This window comes from Excalfactoria chinensis, chromosome 5, assembly GCF_039878825.1.
Source record: "Excalfactoria chinensis isolate bCotChi1 chromosome 5, bCotChi1.hap2, whole genome shotgun sequence".
In the NCBI taxonomy this organism is placed as follows: domain Eukaryota; kingdom Metazoa; phylum Chordata; class Aves; order Galliformes; family Phasianidae; genus Excalfactoria; species Excalfactoria chinensis.
Window position 1 is genome coordinate 25,976,958 of NC_092829.1, and position 14,298 is coordinate 25,991,255.

A 14,298-nucleotide genomic window follows, 5' to 3' on the forward strand; every position below is an offset into this window, starting at 1 on the left:
TGAGAGCAAGCAGCATACAGGTAAAGAGTGAGCAGAAGTAATTACCTACAACTGCTGAAGTGATTAATGAAAATTACCAGACTAAGAAGAGCTAAATTCATCCTGTGGTATGAGTTTACTGTTTCAAATGTTTTATAAAATAATTGACATTCTGAATTGTTGTTATTGTCAATATTTATTTATTCAAGTATTATATACAAACATGTATGAATCTCCAGTAAGGATAAGAAAACATCTCTAGCTTAATGCTAGATCTTTTCATTCTACACTATTACATGTCACTCTCTTGCCCTATAGCCTGTCTTGCACTACATCAGTGTCTGTTTAGTGATACATTAAAATCTGAACTGGTAAGGTAATTTAAAACCTTCTATTTATCTTCTTATCTACATGTATTTACCTAGTCAGAATACCTAATGAACTCTGGCTTCTGCTAGGTCATGACATTTCTTTGTCTTTTGTACACCACTTTGAGTTTAATCTTGTGAGCAGTAAGCTAAAGTGAAAGTTTTTCAACTGATTTGTATCTAATAAAAATTGATGATCACTTTCTTGTAGATTCTAATGGATTGTTCAGCTGGCAACAATCTTACTGTGATTTGTTTGTTTGTTTTTCTTTCAGTTGCAGAAGCTGGAAGAATGTATCATGAAGTAAATTTCTTCTCCATGTATGGCTCTGAAATACAGGTCACTGTTTCTATCTAGGGAGAAATTTATTGGCTTTTCCTTTTCTTTCCCTCTTTCCCAGATTTTCAGTGCAAAATTCTTTTTTACCAAACTCAGCTCCAATGTAAAAAGAAAATTCTGCACCTTAGTGCACAATCTATTTTTTTTTTTTCAATTGAAAACTTCATTTTTCTTTTCTGTAGTTCAATCTGACTTGAGATCTTTGATTTATCAAAAAGTTGGGAAATTTTTTCAGATAGTAATTTTATACTGTTTATCATCTCCTTTGTCAAGTAAATTCTTATATAAATAAATTAACCATCTATATTTTGGTATTTATGTGCCAGAAACTGATGACAACACATAACATTGTGTTTGTCTTCTCAGATTTTCTGCTGCAGTGAAAAGGCAGAAAAATATAATTGAACTTCAGTGTAGTTCTGTATTGACTTTTGTACAAGATGGCAGAACTGGAACTGTCTGTCTAGTTCCACACCAGTACTTATTTGGGAGCCTTGCTTTTTTGTGTGGTAGAAAACAAGCTACAACATGGGAATACACAGGTCAGAAAATGCCAAATAAACAACTGGTGCATATGAACTATCATATCAGACTTCTTCAGATATTGTCCAAGTAACTTCATGCACAAGGTGACTTAGGGTAATATCTTTAACCTTTTCCTATTCAGGAATATGAAATGAACTATGGTGATATTTTGTATACTAATTTTTTTAACCAGAAGTAATAGTTTCCTTGCTTACTATGTCATACTCAAAATATCAAATGAAATGAATCCATGTTAGAGAGGTCTATCCTGGTTTTTGTGTCATAGGTTAATCCAGGGAAAGAATATTTCTGCATTAGTGCCAAGTCAGAGAACTTATGACCATGAGTACATGAAGAGGGAAACATTCTCAAAAATGCTATTTAGACTCTTAAGAAGAGTGATGTGCTTTTCCCTGTACAGTTTGCTTCATGATAATTTATAAAGACAAGGGAGAGAAGAATATCTGCCCTCTATGGCAGCGGAGAACCATCTTTTAAGATTCTCATATTTCAGATCTATTTTGTCAAGATTATGTCTGCATATTATCCAGTGATAAATGTTTCTTGCGTCTTTTTCTGCTCCTTGTTAACATCTATACAAGGACAGCAGCAGCTAACTCCCCTAGGAATCCTAGAGATTAACTACCCTCTGCTCATAGGGACAATCATATCAGCTGTAACAAAGATTTTACTGATCTGAAACTTAAATAGAGAATAAAATAGAGAATAAAAGTGCTGTGGCATAGGAGTGTTTATAGAGAGTGGGTGTAATTTTCAAGATAAGATGTGGGCAATTTGGTGCTTGCAATTAAAAATAATGTAAATAAGTATGTAGAACTTGCAAATCAAGTTTCTAATCTATCACAGAAATTGTCTTTCATCCAGGGAAAAATTAAAGCCTTGATAATGTCTCATTAATAACATTTTTAGAGAAAGAAATAGTGACAAGTTATTTAATTTATTTCTGTTTCACACATTTCTTCCAGAGATTATAAATGCCTTTTTCTGAACAATGGATGGATGCTAGGGTGGACAGCGACTCTGATACCAGGAGGCTCTATTTGTTCATCCAGATGTTTCCCTCCCAGACGGGGAAGCATCCCTCCACATCGTCCTTGTGGCTGCAGAAAAAAACTCCACTCTTATAGTATAGCCAGAACAGAGTTTTGGTTTATCGTCTTGCTCCAATCTGCAGCTGGAGCAAGACCTGTCCAGCTGGTATCACTACACATTTAATGACTATATATCTCATTTTACCTTTCTCCATTTTCCTGGCCCTAATTTTCTCCATCTGTGTTCTTCTCTTCTTCCTTTAAAGTAAGTATGTTCATTGCCTGAGTAATCTCAGCCTAATGTCACTACTGAGGTGCTGTTGGTCTTGCAAGATTTTACTCCTCTACAATTAGATGTGGTATTTGGATGTCTCTCACATCAAATCACAGAATAATCTAGTTGAAAAGGTACCTTCAGAGGTTGTCAGTTCCTACCCCACTGCTCAGAACAAACCTATCAAGTTTTCCTAGGCCAAGCCCAATCAAGTCAGCCATGAAGGCTGAAGATTCACAGTCTGTTCTTCATATTAAAAAAGTTTATTTATATCTAATGGGCTTTTCATGTTCCAGTCTGACTGTTGTGTTTCACCCCACTGCTAGAGCCAGATAAAACTTCCTCTTCATTCTCCCATCAGGGAGCTGTGAACAGCAGTAAGGACTCCCCAGAGGCTCTCTCTTCTCCAGGATGAACAAATGCATTTCTTTCAGTTTCTCTGAAACAAGCAGGTTTTGAGTAGGTAAGTTCTGTCCTCCCTGTTCCCTGACCAACCCTGCAAGAGCCAGTCCAAGGTGAGACATGGCAATACCTTGTCAGCTTCTGTCAATTCTGAACATAGGTGTCTGTCCCAGATGAAACCTAGTTGGCTGAAAATGTGGTTGGATGTATAGGAAGGAGAGTATTCAGACCTATGGTCTTTTGATATTTGAACTTCTCATTACAGTTAAGAAGAGAATTCTATGTGTATAAGAAAGGAAGATTAGTTACAAAACTATTTTTAAAATGGCACAGATCACATTTAAATTTATAATATCTCTTGGAATTAATGTATAAATATTTATGAGCTAATGTTATTAATTTCTGTGGGAAATTAAATTCTTGTTTAAATATTTCTGAAGTAAGACTATTTCCTAGTATAATAGAATACAAATGGTACTCATTTATAATAAATATCTAACAGGATAGTTTGCAAATAGTTCATTCCTTTGCTTTTTTTTTTTTTCTTATTACTAAAGTTACTAAACTATAATCCAAGTAATCTACCCTGAAAAGGATAATCTGTAGTAGGATAAAGTTATTCAAGTGATAAGCAAAGCCTTTAAATTATAGAAAATACTAGAGCAATTTTTTGACTGAAAAAATCAAGGGGCCTTCCTTCATAAATATACAATAAAATCAAAGGAGATATTTTCAAAACCTGATTTAGTTTGTTAATGTGCTGCCTTCCACAAATTAATTGCCATGGGACCTAACAAGGACACTTACTGAAATTAATGGCAAAATAATCTCTTAAATTTTTCTTTTTTCTTAATTATTTTTCTTCTTACGTAGGAAATTTGCAGAGACTTAAGAGCTAGTATCATCAATTTACAACTGATTAAATACTAGTTGATTACCACTTAATGATTGTTAGAAATTAGTTAATAGTGTATTAATCTTTATTCATGGATGATACCATTAAAGTATGTATAACCAGAAAGTTCACATTCACCAATATGGAAAACTGGTTTGACACTAGAGGATAAAATATAATTTATTTGAAGTCTTGCTATTTAACATGCTTGTGATGCATATATTGCATATGCTTGACAAAACTTCAGTACAAAGCAACAGTTTTGTACTGTAGTCAAAGCTTCCAAAATTTCTGTGCTAGGCTTCTCTTCTGTTTAGGTAAAATGAGAAAAAAGAATCAGATGTGAATGTGAACAGTCAATATTTCAATATTGATTTATTTATTTTTTTAATTAAATAATGTAAGTAGGGTATGCGCTTGCCCACATACACTAATATCCACATTTTCCCAGAAGACAGTGAAAAATGAACAAAACCAGGTAAAAATTTCCCAGCCCTGGATAAGTCCTGTTTCCTGTATAATTTTTGATAGGAATTTCCATCTATAGAAACTGTTCTTTTTACAGCTTCCTTTTTTACAGCTAAATCTAGGAAAATCTTGCCAGGCAGATACAAAAAACTGTGAAGAAGAGTGAGATATCCATTTTCTTCAAACACCCAGTATGACTGAGACATATTTTGAACATGAACATAGTGGTTCACAGGGTGGCACTGTACCCCCTGCTGAGTTTAAATGTTTGTGTGGTGAGCTGGAACAGGGGAAGCTGCTTCTAATGAAGTTTTCTTTCCTCTTCACTAATGTATATAACAAGGAAATGAAAAACAAAGCTTTGTGTCAATGTTTTGATTCTCATCTACTGATGTGAGTCAAGTACTATCATATCATAACTCAGTATCATTCAAGTATTTTCATTTTATGCTCTAAATATGTAAAATCACTTCAGCTCCTACAGGCAAAAGACTTTCAACTTGGAATATATATATATATATATGCATTTTATATATATATATATGCATTTTATATATATATATGCATTTTATATATATATATGCACTTTATATATGTATATATATTTGTGTGTGTGTATGTTTCTTTTCAGTCCTGGTCAGGCATATGTGATATTCTGTTAAGTTCGTTTTGTCCAAAAATATATATCAAACTCATTAAAGTGGATATTTTTTAATATCACCTCATACCTTACAGTTTTCAATAGTTTTCATAAAGGAAAGTGATTTACTTTCTAGCTGTAATGCAGTAAGTGAAAAGATGTAAAATAACAGATGTCAGTGCAGCTTGAATTTATTTTTTCCAATATGCTTTTAAATGAGTGGATGTGAAACTGTTATTACTTGTTGTTTCTCAGAAAGTTGGTTATATTTATATGGTTTTGATGTCTGTTTTAATGCTAGAACTGCAGTCACATATGTGGGAAGTAAATGATGTTTGGCAGTTTCTCAAGAGAATCTAGTTCTATGAGCTTGTCATTCAGGATGACATGCATCTTTTCTTCCCTATTTATTTTGTGATTTCATAAATCATTTTTTTTTTTTCCCACAGTTCAATACTGTATTATGAAATGTAGTACTTCTACTTGCATTAGAGCTTAATAGTCAGTCAAATTTTTTAGCTATATAAGGGAAGAACAACATGTTTTTACTAGAAGAAAGACATTCAATTTTACCAAAGCAGTCTTGTGTTGTTAAATACAGACACATTTTCTCTTTGATACAGATAAAGAAATAGATGCTGGTGAAATGCATGAAGGCAATTGGAAAATCTTCAGAGGTTACAGTCAGAAAAAATAACATTGTAAAGAGTGACACCCTATTACTCTGTATCTATATTCTGAATACTGTGAAGTCAAATATACTTAATGTCAGATGCACTTTTTTTTTTTTTTTCCAAAGAAGCTGAGCTGAACTGCAGTTTTCTTCCTACATCATCCAAATTGTCAGCTTACTTCTCTCTGCAGAATCCTCATTAGTAAGGGGAGCAGAAAGAAAGTACAGCTTGCTTTTTTCAGATCCCAGATGGAGTTTGTAAATCTGACAGGTGTGGAGGAAAAAAAAAAAAAAAAAAAAAAAAAAAGAGTGGGAAAGAAAAAATTTCATATGTTTTAAAAAAAGACAAAAATCTGTCTAAAGTCTTGAGCAAATGAATACTGGAAAAAGCTGTGCTGTGTATTATAGCTTTCCTGAGTGCAGTAATACTTGAGAATATAATAATACAAAAATAATTTTAACACTCAAGTAATTTGCAACTATAGAATCGCAGAATCACAAACTCATTAAGGTTGGAAAAGACTTCTAAGAATGTCTAGTCCAACTGTAAAGTCATCACCACAGTGCCAAATCATGTCCCTCAGTGCCACATCTATACAGTTCTTCAACACTTCTAGGGATGGTGACTCCACTGCTTCCCTGGACAGACTGTTCCAATACCTCACTACTCTTTCTGATAAGAATATTTTCCTGATAGCCAGTGTGAACTTCCCTTGATACAGCATAAGCCCATGATCTCTGTGTCACTGTGCTAAGCTCTCTATTACTTTACGGCATTTGAATCACAAAATTTTTTTGGTATTACTTATATTGAATCTCAGCAAGTTTACAGAAGTATTTCAAGATATTAAGAAAGAGTCAGGAAACTGACTGTCTGTTAGTCTGTCACTTTTGTATTACAGTACTGAACTGGAATTCGTTTTCAAAAAATTTTGTTATTTTACTGTTTTATATAACATTGGTCCATAATGTATGAGTATTATATTTTCTTCTTAAGAATTTTCTTATGCTGTGTTTCATATGAGTTTCATGGAGGAGCCAAATGCTTCTGTGTTTGGAATACCAAAATTGCAGAGGAAATCTGAAATACAAGGAATGTTACATGGGACCAGAACAAATGTCTGTTTAATCCCGGCAAAGGCTAGTAGCAAATGCATAAGGAAAGAGTAAGACCCAAGGCATTTATATAATGCTTCCCCATCTTGATTGACAGAATAAATGAGCTGGGTGTTTAAAAGTAAAAATTATTTCTTAATATCTACAAGTGCAATCATCTTGCAAAACTTTTATTCTCCTACTGTGTTTTAAAAGATGAAAAAGATTTGTGATTATTATTTACTCATCAATGTTTTCCCCTAATTATTAAAGATTGCATCATGATAACTGTGCTTTCCCCTCAAAAATGTGCCCTTCAGCTGTTTGTTCATAACTGGTGAAAGCACCTGGAAAAACTGATATGTAGGAAGGTATTTCTGTAGTTTGATATTGGCTCTTTGCAAAGCTTCAAAATTCAGATACAGTTTTATTTCTGACCAGAGAAAGACTGTTTCTGGGTCAAAGAAGAGCAAGTACTTTCAAGGAATACAAGATTCATGATTTTGATCTTAGTGGAATGCAAACTTCTACAGGCAAAATGCCTATAGCCCACATTCAGAAAGAACTCTTAGCCCATCATATTCACAGAGAAATGTTGGATTCTTAAGCACCTTCTGAGGGAAAAAATAAGCAAGCTGTGAAAATATGGGTCCTGCCTCTGACACTGGAAAGCATTACACTAATGTGTTTAGAAACTGTGGAAAAATCTTGGGGATTTGTTATGCTGTGTTAAATACAAATTCCACAGATTTTTATTATGTGTGGGTTTTGGGTTGTGTTATTTTTGTGTGTGTGGTTTTGTTGTTGTTTTGTTTGTTTGTTTTTCCCAGCAATTGGATTGAGACAACAAGTTTTTTAAGGTAGTGTTTCACACCTTGTTGTCCTCAAAGTGTGCAGAAGAAAAAGGAGATTTTCCTGGTTGACTCAAGGAATTCTAACTTCTATTCTCATATTACATCTTTTTCTTACTGTAATCTCTTTAGAAACAGTGATACTATGTATTCTTGAAGAGTCCCTTTATGGTAATTTATTAGCAGCGTGCTTCTAAATTTTTAGCTTTAATACACCATTGAAATGAGAAATGTCCTTATTGATTATAGATGTTGCTGCCTATGTAGCCATGGTAAAATGTCTTTTGTAAATCTGGAATTAAAAGACACTGTTTTTGGACACTGAACATATATGAAACATAGGTAGTAAGAATTAACACAGTTACACTTGTTTTGTTTCCAATCAAAAAATAGGTGTTCTAAAAGTATGCTTAAAATATTACTTGGGCAGCCTCTGAAGGAACTTGGCTTTATGTTAGTCATCAAATACTGTGAGATAATTATAGCACCATAGCACACTGGTGTGAGAAATAGTGGTTATCCCTACTGAAGCAAAGGCAATGTCTTGTTACGTGCCCTGAGAGGCTGTACTTTAGTTGTCAAAGTAAGAAAACTGCATCAGATTTTTTTTTATATATTACAATGGCATATTAAATATAATCCTTTTTAATATGTTAGGTCTCTCAGACTGAAGCCTGTCTGTTTCACTCTTTTTAAGCCTCAGTTTTCTTGATAAGGGTGCCATGCTCTTTTGTAGCACTAAGATGAAATTTGTTTTAGTCAAATCAATAATTATCTTACACCACTGGGCCAAAAATCCCAGATGTCCACATCAGCATGTTTTACTAGTGCTTCCTGGTTAGCTCATGTGCTTGCTTCAGTCTTCTGCAGCATTTGAAACCTAAGTGTGGTGTCCATCTGACAACAGTGTCTGTTTTCTGCAGAATTAACCACGGAACCTCAGAGCCCTCCCTTCCCTTTCCACTTCCTTCTGAACTAGACTTGTATGCACCAAAAAAGCTATACAGAAGAAGACTGAAGAACAACACTCTCCTTTTTGAAGCAAACCACATTTCAGGTATCTAGCAACTTGTCAGTCCCACACAAAAAATACAATTTCATATTTTTGTCTAAATCTCTCTTCTCTTCTTCCCACTTCCAGAATGGCCAAGACATGTCTACAAATTTGGCAGCAAGGAGAAATTCACCTACGTTTTTCTCAAAATGTTGCACGTGTTTGGGACAAACTGAGCTCTGTTTCTGTAGTATCCTTCATGTATTCTCCAAGTTGTTGGGCATAGTGGAACCTGGCATATGGAGAGGTATTTAACATTCAAAAAGAACACTGGGTAACATGGAGGTCTGGAAAAATGTATAACAGTGGGCAAAATCGGAGGTTCTCCTGCAGGGATGAGGAGCCAGCTGACAAAATCTGTCTACCTGTGCTGTGCAGACTCCCTCAGTATTTCAAAATCAAATGTGCTCAGAAAAAAAAGATATATATATATATGTGTGTGTGTGTGTGTGAGTGTATGTATGTCTTAACCTCAGAAAAGACAGCATGAGGTTATCTTTTTGTAATATTATGCACTATGGCAGCATATTCTTTGTTATCTTGGGGAGAAAGCTTTACTCTCACATGCACTTGCATTTGCACTCTTGCAGAGAAGATTAAAGACATCCAGATAAAAAAACACCAGTTGAAAAGAAAACACCTTTTGGATTTGGCTACAGGCTGTAAACTGTGGGGGTGATAGTTTTGAAATCTAAAGTATTTATGAAAAGTTTTGGTTCAACAACAATAGATGTTTTTTTCAAATCTTAGAAGTATTTTTCACTGCTACACAAAGAAAATTTTTACTTCATTAAAGGAAAATTAATAGAAAGTTTGAGGAAGACTGTTAGATGCAAAGATAATGTCGCTGTAACTGGCTAGCTACAAGTACCCAGTGAAATCAAAGTGCACCATTCAGTGCAAGGCCAGTATACCTTGCAGAATATTTATCATTGACATTGATGATGAACTAGACAAATGGCATCTAGCTTCAGTGACACGCTTATTCACATACTACTAGCTTACTAACTTAGAATTTGGATTTTAGCAAGAGCATATTATTTTATGACTTTCTGTTCTTCAACTGTTCTTTCCATTTTAGTAGTTTTTTGCCTGACTACTTTCTATTACTCCCATTGGTAGAAAACAAACTTTAACAGACAAGAACTGCTTAGTGGAGACAGTATTCTTTAACCTAAGGTGGGATGGCAGGGCTGTCTTTGCCTGCTATGCAGATTGTCAATAGCAAGGTAGTGAACCAAAACACATTATAACAATGTGACAGGTGACAATGAAATCATCTGAAAATGGAATAGAAATGAATTGCATGAACAATATCTTCTGGGATGCTCTCATTTTCTGCACACGTTCTCAGTTATTCTATAAAATAAATTAAGACCTGAAAGTAGAATGCCTGTTTATTCTATTGCATGAAATATTTATAATTAACATTAATAAAGTTATGAAAGAAAGTGAGATTGACTGTTGTCAAGGAATATTAACTTCTCAGAATGATATGCACTTTCAAATTAATCTTTGAGTATTCAGAGGAACGATATTCAAGTTCTTGAAATTTTATTTGGTATTGTATTAATAATATTTGTATTAATATTTGTGTTATTTGGTGATTTCAGGTCTAAAATAACAGGATCCATTAGACTTCAGATTTGAAAGAAATAAACTATCCACGTATTGCTTTATTTTTCTGTTCATAGCTGCTGATTTTGACAAGCATCATTTAACTAGTTCCTTCAGGGAATGGTGCCATCAATCAGCTAATAAAGGGTACAAAATTATTAGTTCTGTTCATTATCAGAATACGCAAATTCATTTCATCTACCTGCTTTTTAAATACTTAAAGGGACTGTGTGCTACACTATGTACAGCCTGAAATTTGATTTTTTTTTTTTTAAATATAAGATGAAACTTAAAATTTAAACTTAAAAAGATAACTTAAAAAGTTATTATGGTTGCTACTGCCCTTTCTGTACCCAATCAGGACTCTGAGATATTTCCAGTGCATGAGCTGACTGAACTCCGTAGTTCTCCTCTTAACTAAGGATCAAGCCCTGTTTCTCCTAATAGGTTATGTGGGTCACAGATAATGTGGCTGGAAAGTGCAACATTTTCAAAAATTTATTTTCAGTGCTTCCTCCAGCATGTAGCTTATTTTCAGTTCTCTATCTAAACTGTATTTATATAATCTCCTCCTCATCGCTATTATGAAGATACTTCAAATATAATCTTTAACTAGGAGAAAACATTTCATACACATTTTATATTTTAAATATGAAACAACAGAATGGTTTCTGCTTTAAACAATATCAAGGCCTACCATCAGTGCAATGATGAAAAATAAATTACTTGGCTTTCCGGGAGAAAAAAGATTTACAAAAACAATTGGAATTTATTTCATTCAGAGCAAGAAGTTGAGATGAATAAGAAAGCAGTTTCTAAGAAAGAAACATAATTGTATTTGTACACATCAAATAAAATAATCCCCAAGTGCTTTGTTCAACCATTGCAGTAAATTATCCATTTATGTCTGTTTTTAATCCACTTTACCATTAAAAAACTTACAACTGTCCATATTTTTAAATTAAGATTAATAAAGAATATTTCTAATGTTCTGAACTCCTTACATTTCATACTCATCCCAATGACCTTTAGCTCTGTTCTCCACACAGCAATGATACTGACTACTTAGAGATGATAAGTAGAAAGGCATGCCATGCAAATTATAGATAATTTTCTGTTGCATTCCTTGTACTGTATTACAAATCACAGCAGGATGTCTGTGGTCAAGTCATACATACTGTCAGGCCAGGCAGCATGTGTTGTCATGGCCATATGCTGTGCACTCCCCTAGTAATTATAACCATTACGCATAGATCTTATCTGCTGCTCAAAGAAAGCCTGCAATTAATGGCTAAGCCAATCAGACCTAATGAAATGCTAAGGCCTTCTATTCCTACAAGCAAGCACTAAGAACTAAGCAAGCACTTTTATAACTCCTAGTGCTGCCAGACCCACATTAATTATTTATTTTTAGTATTAAAGTGCATCTTGTTGAGAATGTTAAGAAAATGTCACAACTATTCCAAGACCTCCACTTTCCAAGGTTCACTTGTTCTTCCTACTGACTTGCTATGAGTCTGAAAGCTTCCTGAGGTGTCACTGGTCATGGAAGACAGTTCTCCATCTCATTTTTATAAATCTGTTTTTAAAGTGGTACATGCATACCCTGTGATAACAATTTCTAGTGCCTTTATCTGAGGAAGCTGGATAGTCCTTATCTATACTAATACCCCGAGATTCTGTTTTTACATGCACACACGGACAACCTTCTATGTATAATTTACTGGTATCTTAATTAGTTTTGAATTAATAGCTATTTATTTTGGATTTATTCTTAATTAAACACTGTAATTTTTAGTTGGAGATGAATTAAGGAAGACCTGAGTTTGAAGCTAAGGATATTATTTTTAATCTAAACAAGAAGAGAATAAATATCTGAAGGTAACAGTGAAGAAACTGCTTTTCTTGCAAACATTAGTAATTTCTATTAATTCTGTGCAGCAAGTTGTAGCAAATTTATTTTTGTTAAGCACCACTTGTTAATACTTAGTACTTTCAGAAGAAAATCGCACTCAATAAGGATGACAAAAAAGCTTAGTTTTATGTTAGAAACTTATTTCTACATTTTAAGAAATACAATATCCTGTCAATATACTTTCTTACTTACTCAAGCATTGTTTCATCATTAGACAAAGCAATGTTACTTATTTTGTCCTGAAGCAAAAATTAAAACTGAGCTACTGTCCTTCAAAGAACATACTGGGGATATAGCATAGGTCTGTATCTGCTCATCACAAGATGACTGGGTTCTGCCTTTATCTACTCCACATGGTCACCCTCTCCTGTTGTCCAGCTCCCAACTTCTAACTGCTCCAGCCTGTCTGCTTGCCCACAAGGTGATCGCAATGCCTCTAGGGCCTGCCTTTGCCATGCTCGTTGTCCTGACTCACTCTATTACTTCTAGTCACAGGTTTGGATTTGCCAAGTGGGCTTTTCTGATCTGAGGGCCATGACAATTAACAAATGTAGCACTGCAGCCTGAGAAAACCAAATGCCCAAGACAAAGCTCCCCTTCCCACACAGTTCATTGCATAGTTTGCTGTCTTATGACTTTTAACCATATTGAATCTGTCAAGTATTTTAACTGGCTAATGACTTTAGCTGTACACTTGAACACCATCACTTGTTTACAGCGGTATTTTTTATTTTATTTTATTTTATTTTATTTTTTCAGATTATACCTATCTTTAAATGTTCTGTTTGAGCATTTTCAACCTGCTCAGTTTCTCATGTAGTACTACAAGGTGACTGGCAGAACAAACTCTATAACCACAAAGTAGTTGTAGAGCAGGTGTTTTATTCATCTGGCTGCATGCATGGGGGATAACTCCTTCCTAGCTTTCACACCAAAAGCAGGTAAGCATCCAAATTTATAGAGGGAATACATGCATATTCATGGTACAAGGAGTGGTTATTACAATTAATTCTAGAAATTCATTACAATATTCCACACCTATTCTACACCCAAAACTCCACCCCTAACTAATGAACCCATATCATTCCCATTGTTCGTGCTCAACTACTCATACAATTTTAACAATTTAACAGATTAGCCATTTATTCAAAGGTGTCTCTTTCAGCCAACTAATAAACTGCAGAAATCTTGCTCATCACTCCTTTATCAAGCTACTAATCAGTGACAGTCCTAGGCATTCCAGTGGATCAGCTGCACAGCTGTAATAGATTTCCTGCTTCCAGGCCTGCATGACATTTAATTATCCTAAATTTAGAGGTAATATTTCAGGGAAGTAATCTATTATGTGAAATTTAATTTTAAGAATATTTCTTATCTTGGGCACAATACATTTCAACAGCCTCATCTACTGCTGGAGCAAAGGCTAAGATTTGTGTTTGAATACTTGGATGAGCCTTGGAAAACCAGATAGCCACCAGGATGTCATATTTCTATTTCCACAGAATTTCAGAGTTTGGACCTCCCTTCTGAGCCCACATTGCAGCGTCTGAGGCATAGACTGATATTGCAGATTCTAACATCCCTTATGTACATATCAAGCACCCACCTGTAACTTTCCATACCTCTCCCCCTTCATCCCCATCAAATGTCCACACAACACTTAACAGGCCTTGTTCCTTTGTAAGCACTAACTGCCCATGCAAGTAGTCAGCCAATCAAAGCCACAAGTTACTTCTATTCACTGGCTTCTTCTTCAGTCAGGATCCTCATCACAGGGATTATGCTTCTCACTTGACTTCTGCTATTGTCTCCTGGAGACACCCTTTGTTCTCAGTGTCTTTTCCACACCTTGTCATACTTGTTTTCAGCCTCTATTCTGAATGTTGTCTTGAACCCCAGTACCACGAAACTACAGATTGTACAGAGAAGCTCAGCATTTCTGTCTGAAATTTCAACTCTGCAAGTCCTTGTGGCTCTGAAGAGTAGAATAATTTGGAATGGTTGAAGACAGCATTGCTTTCCAGGTTTAAGCTCTGTCTCCTGGCCAGAGATTGCTGCAAGGGGAGTTTAGGACAGATGTGAGGTCAATCTGTAGCAAGGTTGCATTCTTTGTGTAGGAGAGGCACAAATTTGTGTAGGATTTATGTAGG

The 14,298-nt window shown here is 34.7% G+C and overlaps 1 long non-coding RNA gene across 1 annotated transcript; it reads left to right on the forward strand.

Moving 5' to 3' along the window:
• The first annotated feature begins 2,929 nt into the window (after positions 1–2,929).
• On the forward strand, positions 2,930–9,270 carry LOC140253251 (uncharacterized). Its single transcript, XR_011903808.1, has 3 exons — positions 2,930–3,001; positions 8,486–8,619; positions 8,704–9,270. It is a non-coding gene; the product is annotated as an uncharacterized lncRNA (long non-coding RNA).
• Positions 9,271–14,298: the final 5,028 nt, after the last annotated feature.